Source organism: Nothoprocta perdicaria, unplaced genomic scaffold (assembly GCF_003342845.1).
Source record: "Nothoprocta perdicaria isolate Ctin4 unplaced genomic scaffold, notPer1 scaffold_22, whole genome shotgun sequence".
Taxonomy (NCBI): Eukaryota; Metazoa; Chordata; class Aves; order Tinamiformes; family Tinamidae; genus Nothoprocta; species Nothoprocta perdicaria.
The window spans coordinates 3,589,423-3,612,662 of NW_020455415.1; the positions used below are offsets into that span (position 1 = coordinate 3,589,423).

At 43.4% G+C, this 23,240-nt stretch overlaps 1 long non-coding RNA gene across 2 annotated transcripts in view; it reads left to right on the top strand.

Moving 5' to 3' along the window:
- The first annotated feature begins 6,694 nt into the window (after positions 1-6,694).
- LOC112947117 overlaps positions 6,695-23,240 on the top strand; it is a 26,087-nt gene continuing 9,541 nt past the window's right edge. Inside the window, exons 1-2 of one of the 2 annotated variants that reach the window (XR_003249342.1) lie at positions 6,695-6,814; positions 22,223-22,370. This is a non-coding gene — a long non-coding RNA (uncharacterized LOC112947117). Of the gene's footprint in view, positions 6,815-18,802; positions 18,886-22,222; positions 22,371-23,240 lie in introns of those variants that run through there. The other variant, XR_003249343.1, reaches the window with a different exon arrangement.

Genomic DNA, 23,240 nt, shown 5'->3' on the forward strand with positions numbered 1-23,240 from the left:
ACATCGGCCCCGCTGCCTGCGTGTTGTGCAACACTGCGGTGTGAGCGGGGCAGGAGCCAGCTGGCTCTGCAGGCAGGACATTTAGGGTGGGGAGGGCCTGGCACCCTCTCAGGCTCTGCCCCAACAGGCAGCATGGCTCGTCTGGCTCAAYCCACTTGTCTCTGGGAACCCGGCACGGCCGCCAAAGGCAGCAGAGACGTTGCCAGCGCGTTGGTGCCTCGCTCGTGCACCCAGCCAAGGGCTCTGCTTCTGCCTCTGCTGTTGACTTATTACTTCACAGTGGGCAATTCACTTTGGTCTTGCTCCCCACACTTTGTCTAGCTGAAGTCAGTCCTTGGGTCCAAGATTGGTATTTGACAATAAAGCAGTTTGCACAATGGGGATCTGAGCAGGATGTACTTTTAACTCAGGGCATCCCAAGGGGAGCCAATGAGCCATGTGCTTCAGGCTGTACAGGGTCTTCTTAATGGTCTCCAGGTGGAGGCAAAGGTGTAGGTTATGGCCTATAACTTCCTAAATGGCCTGGGGCCAGTCTCCCTGCAATACTGCCTTTCTTTTTGCCCGTACTACTATAAAGTAGAAGGCAGAGGTGTGCTTATTTCTGGGAGTAGCAAGGAGACCAGCAGCCTGTATCCAGCCTTCAAGAGCCTGTCCCTTGTCTCTACTCTCTACTGTCTGGTTTGAAATGAATTTGTCAAGGCTCCAGAAGTGATGTGCTTGAGTGAATCTAGAAATGCAGAGCCCTGGGGGGCACAGGGCTGTCCACTCAGCTGAGCTCCAGTGAGAGAGGCTGCAGTAAGGTGGAAGTTTAATTGGGGTTCCATTTAGTCGTATTTAGTCCTAGACAAAAACTCTGATTTGGAAACAATAAGCAGTACTGAGGACTCATGCTCCTTGATGGAGCCTCTTCTGTGGAGCAGCCTGTCCACTTGCTGATAAATACTGCTCCTACCAGCTGAGGATTTATCTTGCTAGCGCTGCTTACTCCATTGCAAGGTTTTGCAGGGCCAGGCAGAGCTCAGCTTGTTCGTTTCATTTGTTAGCCCGCTTGGATCTTCCTCAGACCACACTGAAGACAAGAGGCACTCATTAAGAGCAGCAGTTTGTTTCAAGTGCTTTCTCATAAGTTTTCAAATCTTCCTGCTATAATGTCACAGCATCACTGGCTCCTGTGATGGAGAATAGCAGTGGTTCATTAGGCTCATAAATCCAAAAGGAAGAAAGACTCTCCTGGAGACATGAGTAGCTTTATAACAAACAGAGCAGCAGGAGAGCCTGCAAATTATCAGCCCGGTGCTTTATAAGCATTTTATCATCAGTTGGGGGAAATTACAATAAAGAGCAATGAGTAAGTGAAACATAAACTATGACATAAACATGTCCTGTGTTCTCCTCTGTCCACATTTCATTTAAAAGCCTAATTGAAGCCATGATACTAGAGTGAGAATCTGGGACAGCTTCAGAAACTCTTTCTCATCCAGAGATTTGCCCAGGCTGAAAATGACACAAAATACGTGTACCAGTTCTTCCCAAAGAGAGAAAATACATGCAGCATTTAATGATCCTCTTCTGTTATTCTGCTGCAAGCATTGCATGATTATGAGTTTGATATGATGTTTACACTCTATCCAATAGTTTTACCACTACCACATTTTTAAGGCTGCGGCTTTGATTTATTACTAGTGATACTAAGATCCCAGCCTGTAAATTTTTACAGCAAGCAGACTTGAATTATGTGTTGAGTCTGCTGCACTGGATCAAAAATACTCAAAATGATCTCTGGGAAGATTTAAATGTATACGGTCTCTAAGCCATGGAAATATTGCTSTAATGTGCCTATGTGATATTTAACAGATTGTGAGTTCAAATCCATTTATCAGCTGATGTCTAATGAGTTTGGCAGGCGCTTACTACATTAAGTATAAGAAAAACTATGAGCATAATGATGTAGACTGAGGAGAATTTAATGAACAAATAAGTGACCTTCGCATTTATGTGAGATAAAGATTTCATGCCAAATTTTGCATAATATACGCTTGAAATAATGGGATATTTATTAGATTTCTTTTCTCCTTTTTCTTTCTTCCTATTTAGAAATGAGCACACACAGTTTTTGCATAGCAGACCTGTGTCATGTGTGGATCTGTCATTGGGAAGTGTGCAGCTAAACTACAGTGCCTAATCCCCTTAACACTGCCTGGGGGAATCTGATTCCACAGGTTCCCAAGCCTTCTTGTGAATCCCAGATCCCAGCAGATCCCAGACCTGCTTTGGGATAGCAGTGAGCACATGGTTGCAAGGTGTACAGGAGTTCATATTGGTGTCTCAGGTGCCATTGCTGCTTAATGTGTCTGGAAACTCATCTGTTTTGATGCTTGTGTGTGCCCTCAGCTGGGTGTACCTCCATCTTCTGTGGCCAGATCTGGCTGCTCATGGGCTCTGTCTGGGTGCTGCAACTCAGAGCATCATTAGATGTGACTCCATCCACCCTTGTTCCTGCAGATCAAGCCATGACAGTGGTGACCAATTGCACCAGTCTGTGAGCAAGAAAAGGGGATGGAAGCTGGTACATCAATAGGTGCTGTCTCCACAGCTTGCCTCATCTCCCATGGGAACATCTGGGTGCTAGACCTGGCCAGGGTGCCAACTGTAGGGCAGCAAGTGTGGAGAATGTCCTACACCTCTCCTTAGCTTCCAGCTTTTCAAGAAGGTTTTTGGTTGCTGCTCCCTGTCCATGTAAAACCTGACAACTGGACTCCTTGCAAAGATCTTGCTTACAACAGTGAGCTAGACTGGCAGTAAAAATAATAAGCTGTTTCTTGGGGCTGTGACATCGTACTTTCATTAAAAAGTAACCAGCGCTGAGGATATTTCCACCAGAGGCAATGGGARTTTTCGCTGAGACAGTCCAACTCAGTGGGAAGAAGAGACTCATAATCTGATCATTAAAAAGGGAACAGGGCAGGGGGGCGGTTTTCTGAAAGGAATTGATTGACCACATGGTAGGAAAAGCAGTATTTTATTTACCTTTTCCCATCCTTTTTTCTTTAGCTTATGTGAGAGCAGCAAAACCTGACTTCATTTCTCTACTTCAGCTGATCTGTGGCTATGCTGCCTGTCCTGTAACTCGGCAGGTATTAGGAACCACATTTCCAACTAATGAACTAAGAGCGAATAATTTATTTAATGTGTCAGACATGGCAGAAGGTACTGCAGCCAGTCACTGCTCATGAAGTTAATTGCTGCACTAAGAAAACAAATCTGTGCAAGCCCTCATTTCAAAGTTATTTCCAAGCATTAACTTAGAAGCTATTTCAATAACAAGGCCTTTTAAAAGAAGCATCACTTTTCATAGCACATTGCCTTGACCCTCAATGACTATTCCACTGGGTGAAGCATAGTTCAAACAAAACTTTAACCATAAAACTTGGGGGCCGAGGAGGTGTAAAGTCTGTGATTAATTAGCAATTAACAATATTGAAATTCAATGAGAAGGGAGAGAATTAGATCTGTGGAGAAATTTTTGCATCCTTAGTTTGCTAAGAAATTAATATGGTGTCATTGTGGGCACTTAGCAGTTCTCAAAGTTGGGTATTTAAACAACTCAAGCAGGATCAATTTTGAGGGTTAGATGTGCAGTAGTTTAGAAAACCACATAAATATCATTTTTTCATTGCAGCTGCAAAATTTGAGCATGTAGTCAAATTCACCAGTGAGTAAAATTCTTCCCTCAGATACATGCCAGGATGCGTGTTGACACTGGAGCACTGTATATAGATCCAAGGGAAGAATTAGATTGCCTGGAGGAAATCCACTCCTGCCCTGGCCCCTGCAGAACCCGTTTTCAAGGCATTTAAGTGGTATCCTGGCTTTGCCTTAGTTTTCTGTGCAGGGGTGAGTTTCGCTGTGAGTCAGTAGGGAGTCCTGCTCTCTCTTACCTGATACAAGCAAGATAAGCAATATCATGGGATCCCTGAACCTCCTGTAACTAGAAACTCCTATCCCCTGCTAAGTAATGTGGTCTGGATGAGGAATAAGATATATCACAGACCCAATTTCATCTTCCTTCTGCCCCATTTTACTGAGATCCTACACAGACCTGCACTTAGAGTCATGCCTGACCTATCTTTGAGACTTTGGGGGTATTTCCCAAATTCCTAATCTGCTGAAAGAAATGCATACTTATGGAATGGAAATCCTAAGGTTAATTAAGCTTTCCAGAGAACTTATGGGCAGCAGATAGCAAGTAAGTGGAAAATGATGATTTAGCAACCTGCTTCTGTGCACCTTAGCTGTTCCTGGGGAGCAGCATGGAAGCAGCAGGGTGGCTGCCTCCGGTTGCTCTGTGGCTTAGGGACACATCAGTCGTGGTGCGAGTGTGATGCCATTAATTGCCATTTGCATTTGATTGCACCAAAGTTGAAGTTGATCCACGGTGTTTTATTGTACTCATTTGTTTTATTTCTATTTCCTATACCGTAAAGCTGATCGGCTGAACCGTGCAGCATGTAGCAATTTACAGTAAACCCTCCTTGTTCGACTCAGTAATGGATGGAAACAATTCTGGAGTTAATAGTATTAGTGAGGAAATACAGTCATTCTTAGCTAGTCTTGTAATGCCCTTTTGGAAAAATGATACTTGAGACTACTTTTATCATTTGATTTACAAGTCACAAATTTGTGCAAGAAACTTGACTTTAACTCAGTCACACACCTTATAAACTGAGCAGGGCCGGTTCACAAATGATTTTACAGCTCCATACACTTCCCTGGAGGAGCCATCTCCTTCCTGCTGGCCAGACACATTGCCTTGAAACGGCTGCCAACTTTTTAAGAGTTCCTTTTTGGCTATATTCTTCTTTTCATAGCAGCATTCATGGCCCCAACCCAGGTTCATAAGGAACAAAGTGTAAAATTAATCAATGGATTGATACACTGTTTAGAATAAAAACAGCCCAGTTCTGGCTGGGGTTTCTGCCCCTCCAGCCAAAGGAGTGCATGTGTGTACATGAAATGTAATTTAGTTTTTCCTTTGCTGCCTGTTGATTTTCCTCTAATTCATTTTCCTTTTGCCTCTTATTGAGTCTCCTCTGGTCTGGGTGAGTTTAACCCTGGAGTGCCTGGTCTGTGGGATGCACAGCCATCCGAGGGGCTCTGTGCAGACCCTGGGCTAGTTAGTGGTCACATTAACCACTGGAAGAGAAGAGATGATCTGGGGGAAAAGGGGCACATGAGCTCAGGAACCTATGAGTGAAGCCTTGATGGGTGAAATCTAACTAGAGCTCAATGTCTTGTAACGCCCTGAGAAAACGTCTTGCATGGATTTGAATGTCTTCCCAATGAACTTTGTCTCACCTGGAAAAGGTGGGACTTGGAGCCAAGGGCGCGGGAGCGAGCGGAGGTTGCAGCCGGTGGCCGGCGCTGCTCCCTGCCCCGGGGCAGGAGCTGCGGCTCCTCCTTCACGTCACATCGGGRTGCAGCGCGGTGCCGTGTCGCCGAGTCTTAGTGCCTGAACGCACGTGTTTGCGCATAGAATAACACCAGCCGTTATTAATCAAACACCCAGAAACAGAAAACAAGCCTGTGTAGTTTCTCAAGCAGGAGGAGTGTTTAGGGACCTGATGGATAATTGCACATATTTCATAGACTCCAGCAAGCCCTTTCCGACAGGTGAGAGTTGACAACAGCGGTGTTGGAAACCTTAATTTCAGAAGTAGCTGGTCTGGGAAAAAGTTAATCATATCGGAGGCACTGTCTAGCGCCACTCAATCTTGTTTCTATCACTCTCAAAGTCATGTATTTTTAAAAATACCAAAAGCAATTTAAAAATACATCTAACAGTAATCACTTCATTGGAAACAACACACTGCAATAACATAAAACAGCAGCCACTTTCCTGTGAAGATTTATGAGACAGACTAGTTTTCTCACAACTTGCGTTATTCCTGCCTTATTGTTTTGTCAGCATTGGATATGGAAAGTGGATGATATGTGGACACTCTCCGACACTAGAACGCCTTCGAGTTTTGATTAGGTAACAAAATTGAAAAAGTGAGTTTACTTTTCCCCGTTTGATCTTTGTGATTTAAATTTGGGTAAAACAAGTGAGCTGAGGAAGTGGGCTGCCCTCTCCCGAGCATGCTCAGCTCTCTGCACATGGCTTCAAGTGTCACCTTCATGTTCCCCATCCCGACCCAACAGGGCAGGAGCAGCTCATGGGCTGCTGCTGCAGCAGCTCTGCTAGGTGGTCGGGACTTCCAGCGCATTCATAACATGCAGCTTCTCATACCAAATGCCCCTCACATCTTCAACAGTAAAATACAAAGCAGAACACACAGTATCTTTGGCGTTTGAAAGCAGACTACTGATAGAAATGAAATTTCCTACTTATATAATATAGCTATGTATAGATATATAAAAACTATATAATAAGCTGTATAGGTAAACTACATAATTAATATGTATTTTCTCTTTCTCTCTAAATTTATATGAATAAATAAAATAGGGCTTGTCATATGCAGTTTACCACCTTGAGACAAATTACAAAGCACTTTCATTATAATCAAACAGGAGCCAACAACTTAAAAATACACYAATCTTCTGTATTACTGCTATTGAATTCTAATGCCTTTTAGTCCACTTGTTCTAATGGCACCCCTAATGGCATCTTTATGAATTAATTGCAGCCTCCTGAGTAAAGAGTTTATCATGGAAATGTCATAACTCAGCCTTTCCTTTGTTGGCATTAGCATCCTGCAAGTCCCAAGTTGCTTGAGTAGATCTACTTGCTGCACAGCTGGCTGACATCTACCAGGTACAGTTACTGATGTGACAATATTCCGTAGACTAAGGCTATATATTCATAATAATTTGTAGTAATTCATTAAAAATAAGTTGCCTGTATTCCTAACAGTACCACAATTAATGTATATTGAAATTGTGATTGCTTTGCTGTAGTTCATTAGGAAGTCATATTTTAGTTCCTATTTAATTACAATCCAGTTATGACCACTTATTACCAATAATTCTAATGAGATAAAATAAGGAATGTATTGAAAACTAATGATAATGTTACAAAGGTTCATTTGGAATTTACTAATAATAATTCCTACTTAATTACAATGGAATTATTTCTACTTTGTACACGCGAGGTGGGGTAGGGCAGTGATTCTTGATGAAAGATCCATGCGCTGCCCCACAACGAGCCAAGTTTCACACTAAGTACAAGTCTGAGCTTGTTCCCAGCCGTGCTCATCCACAGGTTTTTCTCACAAGACTTGTCTGTTTAGGGATGGACTTTTAGATGTTGCTCCAAAGAGGAGGCTGTGATTACACAGAGAGATTTGCAAAGCCAGGCTGAGGTGTGCAGAAGAGGATATGGTGGTGACTTTGCTCTGCCTTGAGTCTCCTGGCTTAGCTCAGGCAAAAGCCACATGGGATCAGGAGAACCCATAGAGAAGGAGCTCTTGTCTTGAAGATTAATGGTGTGACCACTCTGTGCCCTGGGTGTCCCTGCTGCAGGGGGTTGGACTAGATGATCTCCAGAGGTCCCTTCCAACCTCAGCTGTTCTATGATTGTGTGACATGATCTGCGGAGGCTCCTGGGCAAGCAATCATGAAATATTTGTGTGAAGGCCCACCTTTAAGTATCAGCTGAATGGCTTGCTCCTACCTTTTATCAAAAGCCCTGGCAAGGCTCCCACAAGACTGTTGATTAAAAAACAAACAAATCCCATGGAATCTGAGTAATTTTGCTATGAGTTGTAGAGCCTGAAATGTCTACAGAAAGCTACCACGAGCTTATCTTGCTTACATTAAGGTGTGATGCCTAAGTTTCCCCCTCAAAGTATAGGTTCAGCTCCATTTGTGGTGYAAGCTGCTTGCTGTATTCAGAGGTGCTATACCAGGGGCCAATGGATCAAATGTGCCTGATGCCACAGTCCTTGYTTAGCAAAAATACTCCCTTTCTATAATCAGCCCGAGGCAGAGGATATTTATAACAGCCACTTACATAGGTCTTCATATTTTCCCTCGTTCTAATTTTCCCCTTCTCTTTCTGTGTCTATCACCTTTTTTCATGTCTCTCCAGATGCATTTCCCAGCATCAGATAATTGAAAGTCAGTGAACTGAGTTTCAGGTTATTTTGCTAAAAGATGCCTATTATTTTGATGAAGCAGGTGCACGGAATTAAAAAAAAACCTCCATAATTGCTACTTTACTATCAGGCTTCTGCTGCCTAATCTCCTTTGATGTTTGGTAGAACAAGCTTTCTATCTCCTCTAGGATGATTACAGGGAACATTGCTCTGTTCCTCCTACAGAATCCATTCCTGATGGATATTAACCTGGGTTATCAATTAAAGTTCTTTTATGTGCCTAGTGATTAGAGCCAGAATTGTGTGTGATTTCTAGCATGAAGTGGGTTTGTGGTGATTTCTGCTATTAATATTAATTAATCACTGATATGTCAAATGTTCACAAATGAACACCCAAGGTGAGCATGTACAATTTACTGTAGTAACCTGGGACTGAAATAATGTAACTGCTCTCATTTTAAACATTTGGCAACACTTCCCATAAAGTCATCTTAATATAACTAGCCAAAAAAAATGGAGAAGCTGAATAAATAATTGCAGCATTAGAAGTGTGCCTTTTACTAAAATGGTTGATACTTCCCCTGTTATACTTTSCTCTCACTAATGGCTCTGACAAGCTTCCAACCTTTGCTGTAAAATATTGCATGCTGGTTATYGGCTTTTCCTGGTGAAAATAATACTTGAACACGGTTATGCTGAAAGACTTAAAATGCATATATGTGTAAAAAGAGGAAGAGAGACAGTGCTTGAGGGAGTGTGCATGTTTTTATAGACTTGGCTTTTGGCAGCTCACAGTATAGCAAGCATCTGTCCTCCGAACACACACATCCTTCACACCTTCTAGGACCAACCAGCTAGTGCCTCCTCTTCTCTGTGTGGGACTGGGCTACCTCTGGCCTTACTCTGGGTTTCTCGTAGGGCCATTTCCCCAATGTGGTGTAGATTGGCAGTGAATTTGAGCATGGGAGCTAGTCCTCCTGCTTGCTCTGTGACAGGAGAGTCTGATGCTGAGTGCAGAGAAACAAAAACTAGGCTTGAGGAGAAAGAAGAGATCAGGTTGATGCAGAGTCTGCAGTAATCCGGGACATGGGAGAAGTAAATTTTGACAGGTTGGTTAAGAAGAATGAGGCTAGACACCAATTAGTGGGAAAAGGAGATTGATACCGGTTGGGCACAGAAATTGGTGGGATGACACTTAGTGCGTGGTCCAGATCCTCTCCTGTGAGGTTGTCCTCCTCCTGGCCAACCTTCACGATGGCATTCCTTAACTTCAGCATGCCTGACTTCAGTCCCATTCATTCATGGTAGAATTGACTGTGTGGACATACAGGTGGCATATGAAATGCTTACAGAGGTGAGGCAACCTCAGAAATGTGCCTCTGTTAACAGCAGCAGACCCTCACAGAATAGCACATTTGCATTCAGTGAGAGTGTGGKGATTGCTTTACCATATAAAGTGGCAGCAGCGTGTTTGCAAGTATTTAAATGACATTTATATCTTTAGTATCTGCTTCCCAGAGTGCAATGACATTGAGCAAGGAATCATTTTCCTTGTTTTGGAGATAGAAAAGATGCAGACAAAAAAAGGCTACCCCAAAAATTCAGAACAGAGCTGGAAATAGAAATATAATCTCCTTAGTGTCAGTCCTGTGCTTTGGGTAATCCTGAAGCCAAAGGCTTATTGGGCCGTATTACGGCCGTAATGGTAGAGAGGCACAGCTACGACTTGCACCTCTGACTGTTTAAACCAGATGAATAGCTGGCAAATGGGATTTAATTATCCTACAATACTAATCAGGCAGTCCATTCCCATTGATGTTACTTTTACTGTTGGCAAGAACACTGAACAGTGCTGCCAGGCATTAAGGGGCTATTATTTTTTTTTCCAACCATGTGATACTCTTTACGCATTGAGCTTCATCAGGTTGTGGTGGCACAAAACATGCTCCTGCTCTCCAGCTATATCCCAACACCAGGACATCTTCCAGATGCTGTCAGGTTGCTCTTGTCAGCTGTAAGCTGTTCGAGAGCCTGGCCTCCAAGACTCAAACTTACCACAAGAGCAGACCCATGCAGTACCTCTGGGCTCACTGGAGCTGGTCATGTTTATTCCAGCAGGGAATTATCCAGGCGTAGGTGCTAACTTGTGACTCTTGCAGATGCTTTCAGATTTCTCCCATGAAATGCATCTCTTGGACACTTCCTTCTTAGCATTGGCCCATCTTAAGTCTGAGCCTTGTTCAGCAAGTGCCTGGTTTATCCGTTACTTATATTGGCATAAATCTTGTACAAAAGCGATTATGAGGAAAGCATATTTCATTCTTTTATGGAATTCCTTAAAGCTGATGAGAGCAGTCAGATGGCTATTTCCATCAATGAACCTTTGATAGAGCATTAGGAAACAGAGATGGTGTCTTTTAATAGGCCATTATTACCTGCCGTGGGTGCAAGGAGCTCTCATGCATTCCAAAAGTATATTAATGAGAGAGTAAAACATGACTTGGAAATAATAGGCCTAGAAAGGGCCTTATTTTCCTTCTCAAAATGATTTTAAATGGTTTTGCTTTTACTAACTGCCAAACTCATGAACAGCATAGGGGTGGATGCAGTAAAACTCCTGTTTCTAGCCCAGTGATATGGAGTTATTCGGCTCTTGGGTTGCAGCGGCAAAACCGCTGCCCTACAAGTGAATCTCTGCTGATAATTCCCGTAGGGCAGGTCCTGGGAGCGGGCGAGTGGACGCAGAACACCCCAAAGCCCCAGGTGAGGACACTGAGCCTCTCCCAGTGGGCTCACGCAGGAGCCCAGGGAAGTGACAGGCTTTCTGTGTGTCACTAGCAGAGGCAAACTGGGGCCCGGTCTGGGGCCAGGTCTCCCCACATGCTTCATACCCCATCTTTCCTCTCCCAGCTACCAGGATTGGGAATGGTAGAAGCAGAGTTGATTGGTAGAAGTCRGTGCCAAGGAATGGAGTTATTTCCACAAGGATGGGGAACAGTAGCAGAAGGGTTTGCCAAACTAGGAGTGCCACCATGGAGAAGGTTCCCSCCTCTCCTCTACTTCTGTCCATGCTGAACTTGTTTTATTATGTACTATGTGAAGATGGACTAGGAGAAGCTCATGGGACACAGCAAGGTGGGGATAACTTCACCCTTGAGCTCAGGGTTCATATTTGAGTCTAGCAACTCCCAAACAGAGCATGCACGCAGAGGAACAGCCCTCCAAAATGTTCCACAAGGCAAGACAGTGCAGAAGGAGCCTCAAAGTTGTGACTGTGTGGCAGAAGACATTCAAGATCTAAGTGAGACCGATGGGGAAAATGCACTTAAGCTTTTGCATTTAAGCAATGTTACTTTTGTGTGCAGTGGCTGGCAAGGGGTGAAGCCAACATTAGGAAGCCTCTGTGTTTCCCTCCATCAGCAGAGAGGACAAGGGCAGCAGCCAGGGCCCTTGCAATGCTTAAGAGCACACAGGAGCCTAAGGTAGGAGATGGGAGTGTGTGACAATACACATGCATTAACCCACCGAGCTGTCTTAACTACCTTTCTACCACAACAGTATGTTAGGAAGCACTGAGAAGGCAGAGCTGGGTAAGATAGGGCATTTGGAGCAAATTAACAAAATCAATAATAGTAATAATAATAATCACTCTCTTCTACTGCTGTTGTTCAAAATCAAATTATGGTTTACTTTAAACCATTTTTAAACTGTAGCTGCCTTTTCATATGTGAGTCTTTCTTAAAAGTATGAATTTTATAGTCAAATTTTTTTTTTCCTGTCTTACATGAATTTTTCTACTTTTTGCTCAGGTAGCTTTTCCTTTAATGATCTTACAGACCATCTTTAAGGAAGAGGAAAGCAAATGATTAATAAAAGTGTGAACAGGTGGTTGCTCTGCTACTCAAAAAGATCAAGAGTGCAATAATTTTGTAATTGTTATTATAATTTTTAAAGATTTTTAAATACACGATAATATATTTTCCCTATTGCTTCTTCTGGCACCCCTCTTGCTCCTGGCATCTCATTCAGAATAATAATTAATGAGAGCTGAGGTATCTAATATATATTTTATTCCTTCTGTTTCAGTCCCTTAAGTAACCATCTTGTCACATTTGTTATGCAAATTTTCACACATTGCGTGTAATTTCAACAATATGTGAGAATGCCTCTTCAAATGCCCTGAGTATTTTATTTTATATATTTTTAACAATTAACATGCTTTTCTTGAAAACAGCATTTTCCCATACACCTTCAGAGAAACAGATGAAGCTGCATAGTTGCTTATGTTTTATCAAGGTAAAGGAAAGCAAAGAAACATATACAAGTATAAGTTGGTTATAATAATAATGAATTTTTTTAAAGGCAACACTCTGGTCTTTTTTAAAGGCTGCAAACTGTACAATTAGAAGCAAACTAAATCCTCTCTCCTCAGTAACGACCCACTTAGACAGGTAAGCATTGTGCATGTGTTTAATTAAAAGAAAGTTATTTAAAGTAGACGATGGACTGTGCAGCCTGTTAAAAACTCTGTGCTGTAATGAGAATTCAGCCCATCCATTATGCATTTGTCAGCCCAGTCTGTTTGCTTCCAAAAGTTTTGTTTGCTAACAGAAATGATGGTCCTTGTGGGCTAAATGAAGGGATGTTTGGACAGCAGAGATGCTGTGCAGAAGGAGCGTGTGGCCTTGCAGTACCCACAGCTTGGAAGGGACTGATGGCTGATTTTTGCAAGTAGTGCCTCAGGTGGGATTTCCTACAGGACTAAGCGTGGGCCTGTCTTGACGAAGCAAATGGTAAGATGCCTGATTACTTCAGTGGGAACAGGGCAGGCAAACCCTGTGCTCATTGTGTGCTCCTCACACAATATCCTGGAGCAAGGCTGGTTTCAGAGTTTGAGAAGATGTGCATCCAGTTCTTCATTGCTGTTTTAGTCCATGTCATTTACCTTGACCTTAGGCATGTCCCCTGCCCATTCGGAGGGATCTGCAGGCAGGCTTGTGAACTCAAGGGAATAGTGTCTCTGGGTGTAGTAAGTTGCCTTCGACCAGCCTTAAAGCAGTCRGCTTTCCTCCTGGTTCAGCTGGGCTTGTCCCACATGAAGCTGTGGGTTCCCCTCTTAGACTGCAGATGTGTGAAGTGGAGCAGACATCTACTAAGACCCTGTCTGGGATTTGCAGCCAGCAAGTACTCATCTACAGCGTGTAAGGCCATTTGTCTTCAGCCCAAAAAGTATATACTTAAACATGTGTGGGCAGCCTCTATTCAAAAAATATTTTCCTGGATTAACTACTGTACTCACCACCTCACAAAATTAATCCTTATTTGGGGAGGGAATGTATAATCACATGGCAAGTCCTTGTATACAGTTTAGATGAGTTAAGAAAGAAAGAGAACTAACCTGTGCAGCCAGAGTGAAGTTGTGCACATGGATGTATGTGATGAGTTGGACTTACATCTGTGACACTTGCTATTTGAGTGAAAGACTTCTGGGTGTTTAAATTGCTCACTGCCATTCAAAAATAAGGAAAATCAGGCTGCTTTTGTGGCAGACTAATATGCAGACTGTGAGTCTGTTAGCACTGTAAAACTTAAGGCACAGAACCTTTCTTTAAAGGTTTCGTTTAATTCCTTCCAGAAAGAATGAGTCAGTGGGCATGGAGCACTTAATGTTTTTGCTGTGGCTTTTTTTGGCAAGGATCCTAGGGTCATGCAACTCCCACCTGGTTCTGCCTTTTACCTTTAATCACACTTTTTGCAATATGGGCTAATGGTAACCATTTGCCCACAGAGTCACTTGAATGCCTTGAAAATCTGTCTGATGACCTTTTCCATGCTTTGCTGGAGATGTGGTCAACAGACGCATCATATGGGAGATTAACCTACAAAGAGGAATGATTAATTAGGCAAATATGAGGGAAAGTCAGATCAACTTTTAATGTTGTTCCACACTGACTAGGTAATGTTTGTCCCTGTATCGCTGTACTGTGGTGGAGCCCCACTGTGCTGTGACCTGTGCTGCTGCCAGAGCTCTGGCAGTGTGACTTGGTGGGACCTCAGTGCTGCCAATGCTGGGAACACTGATGGGGATGCCACTGAGCTCCAGGGTCCTTCACTGTGTGTCCTGGTTGTTTCTCATTAGCAGGGATTTAAATGAGGGATCTTGCCTGTCGGCCAGCAGCAAGGGCGCCCTGGGTGCCTGGGCATAGATGTGCTGAATTAATCATAGATCTCTAGAATTGCTTCACTCCTCTGAATATAGCAAATTTTCAGCTGCCAAATTTTTAAAGATAATTGGGCAGGAGGTAAATCCAGGTTAGTTTGTAATTTATGTAATATATTTTGTAATATATTAATATATGTTTGTAATGTATGATGCGCTTAGACACAATCCTGTGCCATATGCTCTAGGTGACCCTGCGAATGCAGGGGGGTTGGACTAGCTCATCTCCAAAGGTCCCTTCCAACCTTAAGCATTCTCTGATTCTAGGGCTATGCTGCCCTCCCCATGATGAAAAGACATGCAATAAAAATGTAAATGAAAGCTTTCATACATATGAAAGCTTTCTTAATATACACTGTAATTTCCCTAAAATTCTTGCTGCAATATCAAAATTCTAAACCAGTTTGAGATGAGCTGTTTTAGACTGTAATTGGTCTGTTCATTCCCTATGCATACTGCCATCCTAATCTAATATGTAACAAGAACTTAAAAGCTAATCAATAATGGAACACAATTCTCTATCAGTAGAGCTGCCTGTTGACTCCTGTGAGAGGGATCTTCAGAAGACAGCTCGGCTCTGATGACAGCCTTATATTTATTTTAAACATGAAGTTGAAACATCATCTTTCTCTGTATTGTCACTTGCAATTATTTTTAGAACAAAAACACCAGGGGGAAATGAGATCCTCGTCCTGAAAAGCACATTCATATTTGATAAATAGCCACAAATTCTGGAGAATGTTTACTGAAATGTGGGCTTGAAATGCATTCTCTGGTGTTTTAMTAAAGCCTTAGATTATCTGTTGTCACATGTGCCCTTCTTGTGCCTCAGAGGTAGGGAAAGAAAGGGGCTGATTCCCCTTGTGCTGGACCTCAAGCTTTTCTTTGGGTAATACCAGGGCAGAATAAGCACTGAAGGGGAATCCAAATGCCCCACCACTTATTGTCCTTCAGTAGAAGTCAGGAAACCTTTTATACCCTCACGTACAAAAGACAAATTCCCACTTTTCATGTCTAGGCATTGGCTTGAGATGGAGAGGGTGGAAGGAAGGGGGCTAAGTAAGTACACAGATGTGCCTAAAACCATATCAATCATAGCATGAAAAAAATGCCGCCCTTTTAATAGGCAGCCTGAACCAGTGTGCACAGCTGGATTTTGAATTTTATGGGAACTCTCAATAAAATGGAAGTAGAAGACATCTTACATCATTCCCAGAGCTCAGTTCCTGCTTTCCCTCTGTGCCGCATGGTGATGCAGGAGCTGAAGATCCCAGGGGCTCAGGCTTGCAGTTGGAGCCATGTAGAAAGCCCTTGCTGCTGTCTGGAGCCAATTAACGTGCATTTTGGAAATACATGGTGGGTTTCTGATGTCACATACACTTCTACAGCGTCAATGGATTTAATCTGGAGTTACTCAGGGAATGCGAATCAGCAGCTGGCTGGGAAAACTCCTCTCTGGAGGGTCCTAAATGCCAGTGATTTCACTTGATTATTTATTGAGCTTTATAATAATGCATATATCTTCACACACAGCCCCTCCCCCTTCTCCTGCAAATTTCCCTGCAACTTTCCAGTCTTTCGCTGTGTTGTACTGGTTAAGACTTTACTAAGTAATCAAAACATCCAGGAAGGAAAAGCTTGCTAAATGCTGAGCTAAGCTTGAACAGTGACCCCTATCTCTTAACTGTATCAGACACTTTATGTACATCATAAAAATGTAATAATCGCTATGATAAGAGCTCATTCATATTAACTAAAAGGAATAAATAGAGTTGTGTAATATAGCCWGTGCTGATGCTGGGAGCACAAGTGAAATATCCCCACTGAAAGGTTTAACTGATATGCATGCCCTATAGGAAAATTTGCTTTTTCCTCTTAATAGGTATATTTAACACCTTAAGGCAATYCTCTCTCATTCTGCTCCACTCATGCCTTGTAAAGCCTTTGGGCATGGAAGGCAATTAGCCAGTTGCAAGGAGACAGCAGATCGAGCATGAAGTTTTGTTTACCTCCATTTCACTCCTACTTTTAACAGTGCAGTAACTCAACCCTATCATTTTCTCAAGTGATGGCCCTTATTCCAGACAGGCTGCACAGAGGGAAGGACAGTGTGTGTTCCTCTTGTTAGTGTAACCACAGTGTCAGTGCCCAGTGACCGGCCATTTGCGGGCCTGATGCTGTCAGTGATGCCTTGTCTGATGTCTGGCCTCTACTTAGATCACTTCCATGGAGAAGATGATTCCCAGGGTTTGGTCAGATGCTCAGAGGTGTCTGTAGAAGATGATCCCAAAGGAATGACTGGGAATTCTATAATGGCCAATCTGAGATTACTAAATTTAATATATCTGCCAGGCTTCTTACCCATGTACTTTAGGGGACTGATGCCATTAGAAAGCATAAATATGTGTACATGTATAAATGCACAGAATTATGTTACTTCTCTCTTCTAGTTTGTTCAGCTAGAAACAACTTTTTGTGGGAAAGTTGACTTTGACGCTTAAGCTAGAGGATGATTGTCATCCTAGTGTTTTATGGGAATGAGCTTGTGCCTTTTATACAGCTCTGAGGCCTGAAAAAACCTTCAGTGGAGGCTTCATCTACAGCTTCCACTTCAGAGCAGGACACATGTTGTTCCCAGGGAGCATTGCTGTGGTCAACAGCCATTTCTGCTTGCACCAAGAYAGACTTTTAAAAAAGCTTTTCTAGTTCCTGGGGACTGCTGAAAACGTGAGTTATTTATTCCTTGGCCACCCCAAAGAACTGGAGCATTGGTGCAAGTGTGCTGTGATGCTCAAAGGGTGAGTTATAGTCCTCTTCAGTTATGTTTGAACTTCAAAATATAGTGAGATGCCTTCCTACTGATGGAGAATTAGCACTTTCTCTCTTGGCACATTCAAATGGATGTCACAGTGCTAAATCTCAACTCAMATGTGCCAGCCTTCTTGTTGGAAAGAAAAGATATTATCTTGGTTGCAGCTTTCTTATTTTGCATGAGTGCATCTGGCAGCCATCATCTGCTGGACTAGCAGCCATAATTGGGTCCTGGGGCCATCCCATGTCTGTGCAACTTATTCACCTGTGGATTCCTGAAGGGACACTACAGCTCAAATGCATTCCCCATGCAGTTACTGCAATCATGCCCTGGGTGCATCTGGCTCAAGCTGCACAGTATGTGTACTCAGATTGCAAAAGATATCTCCTATCTATTCCCAAACACGCTCTCCATAAGCCTCARTTTAATACTTTTTCCTTTTCCCAGCTGAATCTCGGTGTGCACCTTGAATAATACATGTAAGGTTTTGATTGACGTTGAGTCTGAAGCATTTAGCTATCTTGATGTCTTGTCAAGTCATCCCTTGATAAAAGCATTTGAGGTGCCACAAAATGTAATCACTTTGCAGCAGCATTCTACATTGCAGATGCAAGTTTCTCTGCACATTTTTCAGCTAAGGATCTTTGGCACTGTCGATAGATCTGTTCCATGGGCGATTTTGGATGGATCTATTAATAWTGCCTCTAAGAGTAATAAGTCCTGCTCTTTTACAAAGTGAATCATCTATCTCTCAAGTGGACAAGTGAAATTCTCCGTCTCTGGACTTGTAGTCCACAAGTTGGCAGGGTTTTCTGTTTGGTTAATAGTCTTCATACAGCAGTGAAGTCATTTCAAAAATAGTTCAGCCCTGTTTTGGGGCCAAGTTGTATGTCTTTTGGTTATTTGTTCTTCTAGACAGGCCATGTCACCATTAGTCATACTTCAGAATGATGGTTTACTTTCATTATTCACTGCCTGCACTGCTTCCGATTCAGTGCTTTCCAACTCAGCAAGATTTTCCTGTACTAATTCATCTGAATCATTGCTAGAAGAGTTTATATCAAAGGACACATTCTCAATGTTAATAAAGTACAGGGGCTTTGAAAGAGCTTGCAGTGCCAATTCTTTAAAAATGAGCTTTTTAAAGGTGTTTATGCTATGTTTGTGAACACAGTATGCCTCAGTAGAAGGTCTAAAGATGATTTATAGCCATTCCCTCTTTATTTATGTTCTATTCTGGATATCTAGTGCACATTTGCTCTGGGATGAGAACTGGGCTAAGCTGGTTCTATACTGAATATTGGGGCTAGTTAAATAAAACTGTGAGACCCCGGCAAGGTTTAGGATGTGGTTGTCAGACAGCACCAATCATAAGGCTCTCTAAGCCCAGTCTGGTATGTGCTAAGTGACTCCTATGCCTGGTGAGGATGACCATGATCTCACGGTGTGGCCCCCTGCTCCTGCCTGCAATCGTGGCAGTCAGCAGTAAGTCACGGTGTGCTCTTGGTAGGGCTCAAACCATTCATGGGCTGTGATGGAGGCCTCACCCTGGGACTGTCGTCACTTGTGTGCTTGTTGGGAACACACAGACATCCTCATTCTTGCACTATGATGTCGATACATCTGTATGTACACCTGGCTCCACGCATCTCCTTTTTATTTGCAGTGCTCAGTGCAGATGCTTGATCTCACCGGTTGTTTTTCTGAATGGGTGTGTTGGACGGCTCCTCAATTTGACTGCTATTTCTGACAGATATGTGAGTCTATCTTGTTTCGGCTAATACATCCCTGGGTCATCAGTCTCTTTGTATTAGCAGTGGAATGCAAAATTTAAAGGTTTAAGAGTGAGTTAAGCAGAAATGTAACCACTCACAGCATCTGGTGCATCCTACTTCACTGAAGTCATCTGAAGACCTAAAAATAAAAAAAGAAAGAAAGAAAAAAGAAAACACACACACTTTGGAATCCAGGATAAAATCATAAAATAAAATTTACTGAGTGCTCTGTGGAAAAATCTAAAGGAGTTGGCCAAAACTTGCTTGCAGTGAGGGGGGAGTATTTTGGCAACTGGAAAAAAAAATTAAAAAATTGTTTTGCTTTGGAAATAAAAGGTTGTTCAACAAATCAAGTACAACAGAAATGTTGTTCTTTTTAAAATTTTCCAAAGAACTCTCATAGGAATTGCCAAGGGTATATTCAGACACAGTTTCTTCACTGAGGGCCACAAAGACCCTTAGAACTGATACAGTGCCAACTTCACCTCAGTGAAGGTCATCTCCCTTGACTTTCTTATGAGTCAATGAAGAGAAATCAGATGGCATACCTAGTAGCCCAGTTGCAACTGTTTATTAGTATAGACTCAAGACTATTCAGATTGTTTTAAGGATGTTCTTAAAAAAAGTTGGGTATTGGGTAGGGTAATTCAGACTTTCTGTGAAGCTGCCAAGTTTCTTCTCTCGGTGAGCAATGGAGGGATCTGTGTGTCTGTCAGAATATGTGAAATATTTATTCTGAATACTTGGACAAGTTTGTCTTGGATTTGGAGGTTTCTCTTGATATTTGGCGCCTTGAGCTTTATGTGTGCTTGCGGGTGGGTGGTCTGCATGGCTCAAAGCCTGCTCAGCCCCATGTTTTAAAGGCTCTGAACATGGACCTTTGTCTTCACTGTTGCAGCCCAGCTTTAGAGGACTTGGTGTTTCCATTTGCCAATAGTTGGAAATACACCCGCTTGCTCTCCTCCTTTCCCCGTGCACACCGCTGCCTGCGACCGGGCATTGCTCTTTTCCTCCTCCCTGGGTGGCAGGGCTGACATCTCCGTGCCCCAGGATTACTGATCGCGCGTGTAGCTGCTCAGCCCCCTTGCAGCTCGCCAAACCAGTACAAAGCTCTGGGCTTTCAGCCAATTTACTCACAGGKTTATCATATGCTGACATTGTTTCTCTATAAATAGGTCTACCTTTACTGACATTATTGATTCAGCTGCCTCTTTTCTCACTAATACTCTTTCTAATGTATCCAACCTGCCTTGGTATTTCCCCTAATGAAAGGCTGAAGTCAGAGGGGTAGAGGTCAAGGAGGGTAAATCGCAAGTGGAAAGGTCCTGGGTTTTGAGGCGGCGTTTTCTAGGTGAGAGCCACGATCTTGTCAGCAGAGCAGAGCTCAGCTCTGGGCTCTCTCCCTGCTGAAGGAAAACAATCCATCAAGCTACTTTCACATTTTATTAATAATGATGAGGATGWAACCGTGTTTTGCAAAGCCCTCTATCTCAGTCACTTGTAGACTACCACTGATAACATAAACACTGTCTGTGCACCTCACATCGTGCGATTTTGAAAACAGGGGGGACAAAATTTCCCTTGTGGATACAAAACATGGCAGATGATGTTTGTCTCGAAGTTAACCACAGTTAACAGGCCAAAGTTGTACTTCTCATTGCCACAGAATTAGGCCACTTGTATCTTTTTATTTCTTCAGGACTTTTTTGTAGCTGAGAGGGCCGTGCCCGGCCRTGTCCTGTGTGGAGGCAGGGCCGCCATGGGGCCTGCGCGGCCTCCACACCCGTCCACGTGCCTTGCCTCGGGGGTGTCGCCWTTGGAGAGGCCCTGAGGGCTCCACAATGGCCGTGAGCTGGTCAAGGCGCTGAGGGCTGGCTCTGGGCTTACTGAGAGTTTGCATGGGGACGGCAGGCTGTGACTTTGGCTAATGACAACAAGTTGTTGTTTAGCAAACCCTCTGGTAAGCCATGCTGGTTTTTAAATACATTTCTTAGCACATAAATGGCGCATAAAGGGTGTCCTGGTTAAAGACAAGTTGTCCCACTGCCAGGAGAAGCATCAAAGAAGGAAGGACTTTTCTTCTTCAGTGATCAGAGCAGACACTCTTGTTGGAAGAAGCAGCTGCAGAGTCCGTGGTGGTTGAGGAGAGCCCCATAGCGAGGACTACAGCAGTTGTCCTGCCGGGAGCCTGCGGCACCAGCAGGTTGTCTGGGGGCCCTGTGTTTTGGCTGGGCCCCTGTGTCCCAAGGACGTGCTCAGCACCACGTGAGATTTTGGCCAAGCTGAGGCCTTGTGTTGTTTTCTTCTCTTGCTGACGTGCGGGTGCTGGACGCATGGACGCGCTGGCAGCACCCTGGCCTCGTGGCTGCCAAGTGTCCTCAGCGGGGCAGGACAGCCAAATTAAGCACTGGGATCTGGCAAGGGACGCTCCCGAGGCTGCCAGATTAATAGGCCATTAAATGCTGCACTCAAACCAAACAAGGGCCCCTGCCCCTTACAAAAATATAGGAGACTCAGAAAACTTTTCACATCATTGTTTAAAGTTTATGCTATCACTGGCTTCAGAAATGCTGCCATTAGCCTGGGAATTAATCAGAGATTTTCATTTACTCCTTGTTCTGAACTATAACGGGCCCTTTAACAGTATAAATAAAAAGATCTAAGGATTCAATAAACTATAATGTCACAAATGGCAATCGTCTACCATGCAAGGCCCCTGCGTAAAAAGGCATCTCACAGCTGGTACAAATGCTTCTGTATAACATTGTAAATAACCTCTAAGCCCACTACTAATTAAACTGAAACTTCACCTCTCTTGGGCATTGCATGTATGAACCAATTAAGAAAATATCATTTCTTCTGAGAGACCTGTACTATCCCTCTTAAAAAAAAAAAAAAAAAAAAAAAAAAAGAAAAGAGGGATGGGGGAGAGAGAAAGTAAGAGAAATAAGGAGAGAAAAAAAGGAAAAAAGAGTTTCAAAGAAGGGACCACACTGATGCACAGGGGTTACAATAATGAGCCATTTCTGCTTTAAGCAAATTTTGCACCTGTAACCTGCAGAAATATAGCCATAGCACTTGAAAAATTACTTCAATGCTGCACAGTGCCATGAAAATTTATCTTTGAGATGATTTTATTGCATGGTTACCCTAGGCAATTAAATCAATAAATCTTAACTGTCAGAAAGGTTGGCCTGCTGCCAGAAATAAATGAAATGCACGGAATCAGTAAATAAAAGGTTTCTGACAACTCATTCTAGGAATTATTTAGCWGTTGCCTTTTTGTTGGTGTCGGTGACGGTGTTGCTTTTGTCTGCAGCATTTATTGACGTCCTCGCTGAGAACTGACATGAACAGCGCAGCCTGAGACGCAGACAGCTCTGCAAGCAGGGCCGGCTCCTCAGGGTAATAAATGACCCCGGCACCATGGGTGAACAGGAGCTTTGGGGGCTGCTCAGACAGYGCTGGTGAGTGTGATGATTAGCAAACTGGGTTTTGAGCCATGGGCCAGCAGTGTATGGGACGTTCAAAAGCAAAATATGGGTGTTTTGTGTGCTTCATTATTAAAAGAGATATTTTAATTGGGGGGAAGATTAAGACYGAAATGCCTCATTGAGACAAGGAGGTCACGTTTCTTTAGGCCAAGAGTGTCCAGTGATGACCACAGGAGATGCCAGCTTTGACAGTGGAAGCCTACATATGCCTGTGTAAACCCAATATAATCAATAGAGCTGCATTATTTTTTTCATGTTGGTGCAACAAATCTGGAGGCCAGAGTCTGATTCTGCTTTCCCTGGTGTTTGTCAGGTTAAGCTAGTGTGAAATACCTTAGCATTAGCCTCYGAATCTGGCTGAGAAGCTGCAGATGTGAGGGCACTTTACCTGGTTAATAAAGCCATAGATTTTTAAAGCCCTTATGCTCATGTAGTCTGACTTCCTGACTATCAACAGCCCACTAAATTTAAACTGGGTTTCAAGGGCAGCTTTCCCGGCTGCCAGGGCAGGTCCTTTAGCGGTAGCGCGGCAGGCAGGCCTGCCTGGGTAGTCCCTGCCGTGGCAGCCCAGGAGCTCCCTGAGCAGTACCCACACCGTGGTGGGTGTTCACGAGCCCAGGGCTACCCTTAGCCCAAGGAACTGCTGCCACATTTTGGTGCAGCAGGAGTTTTATAACCCTGATTGGCAAGCGGCGTCTCATTGCGGATAATTCTCTGCCCGCACATCCTGAACGCACAGGTGATTGCTCCTAAACTGATGGCTTGATGCACAATAACAGCCTTTTTATTTAGTTCCTGCTTGGTAGGCAGAGAATGCCCAGTTGCCAAAAAAAAAAAAAAAAA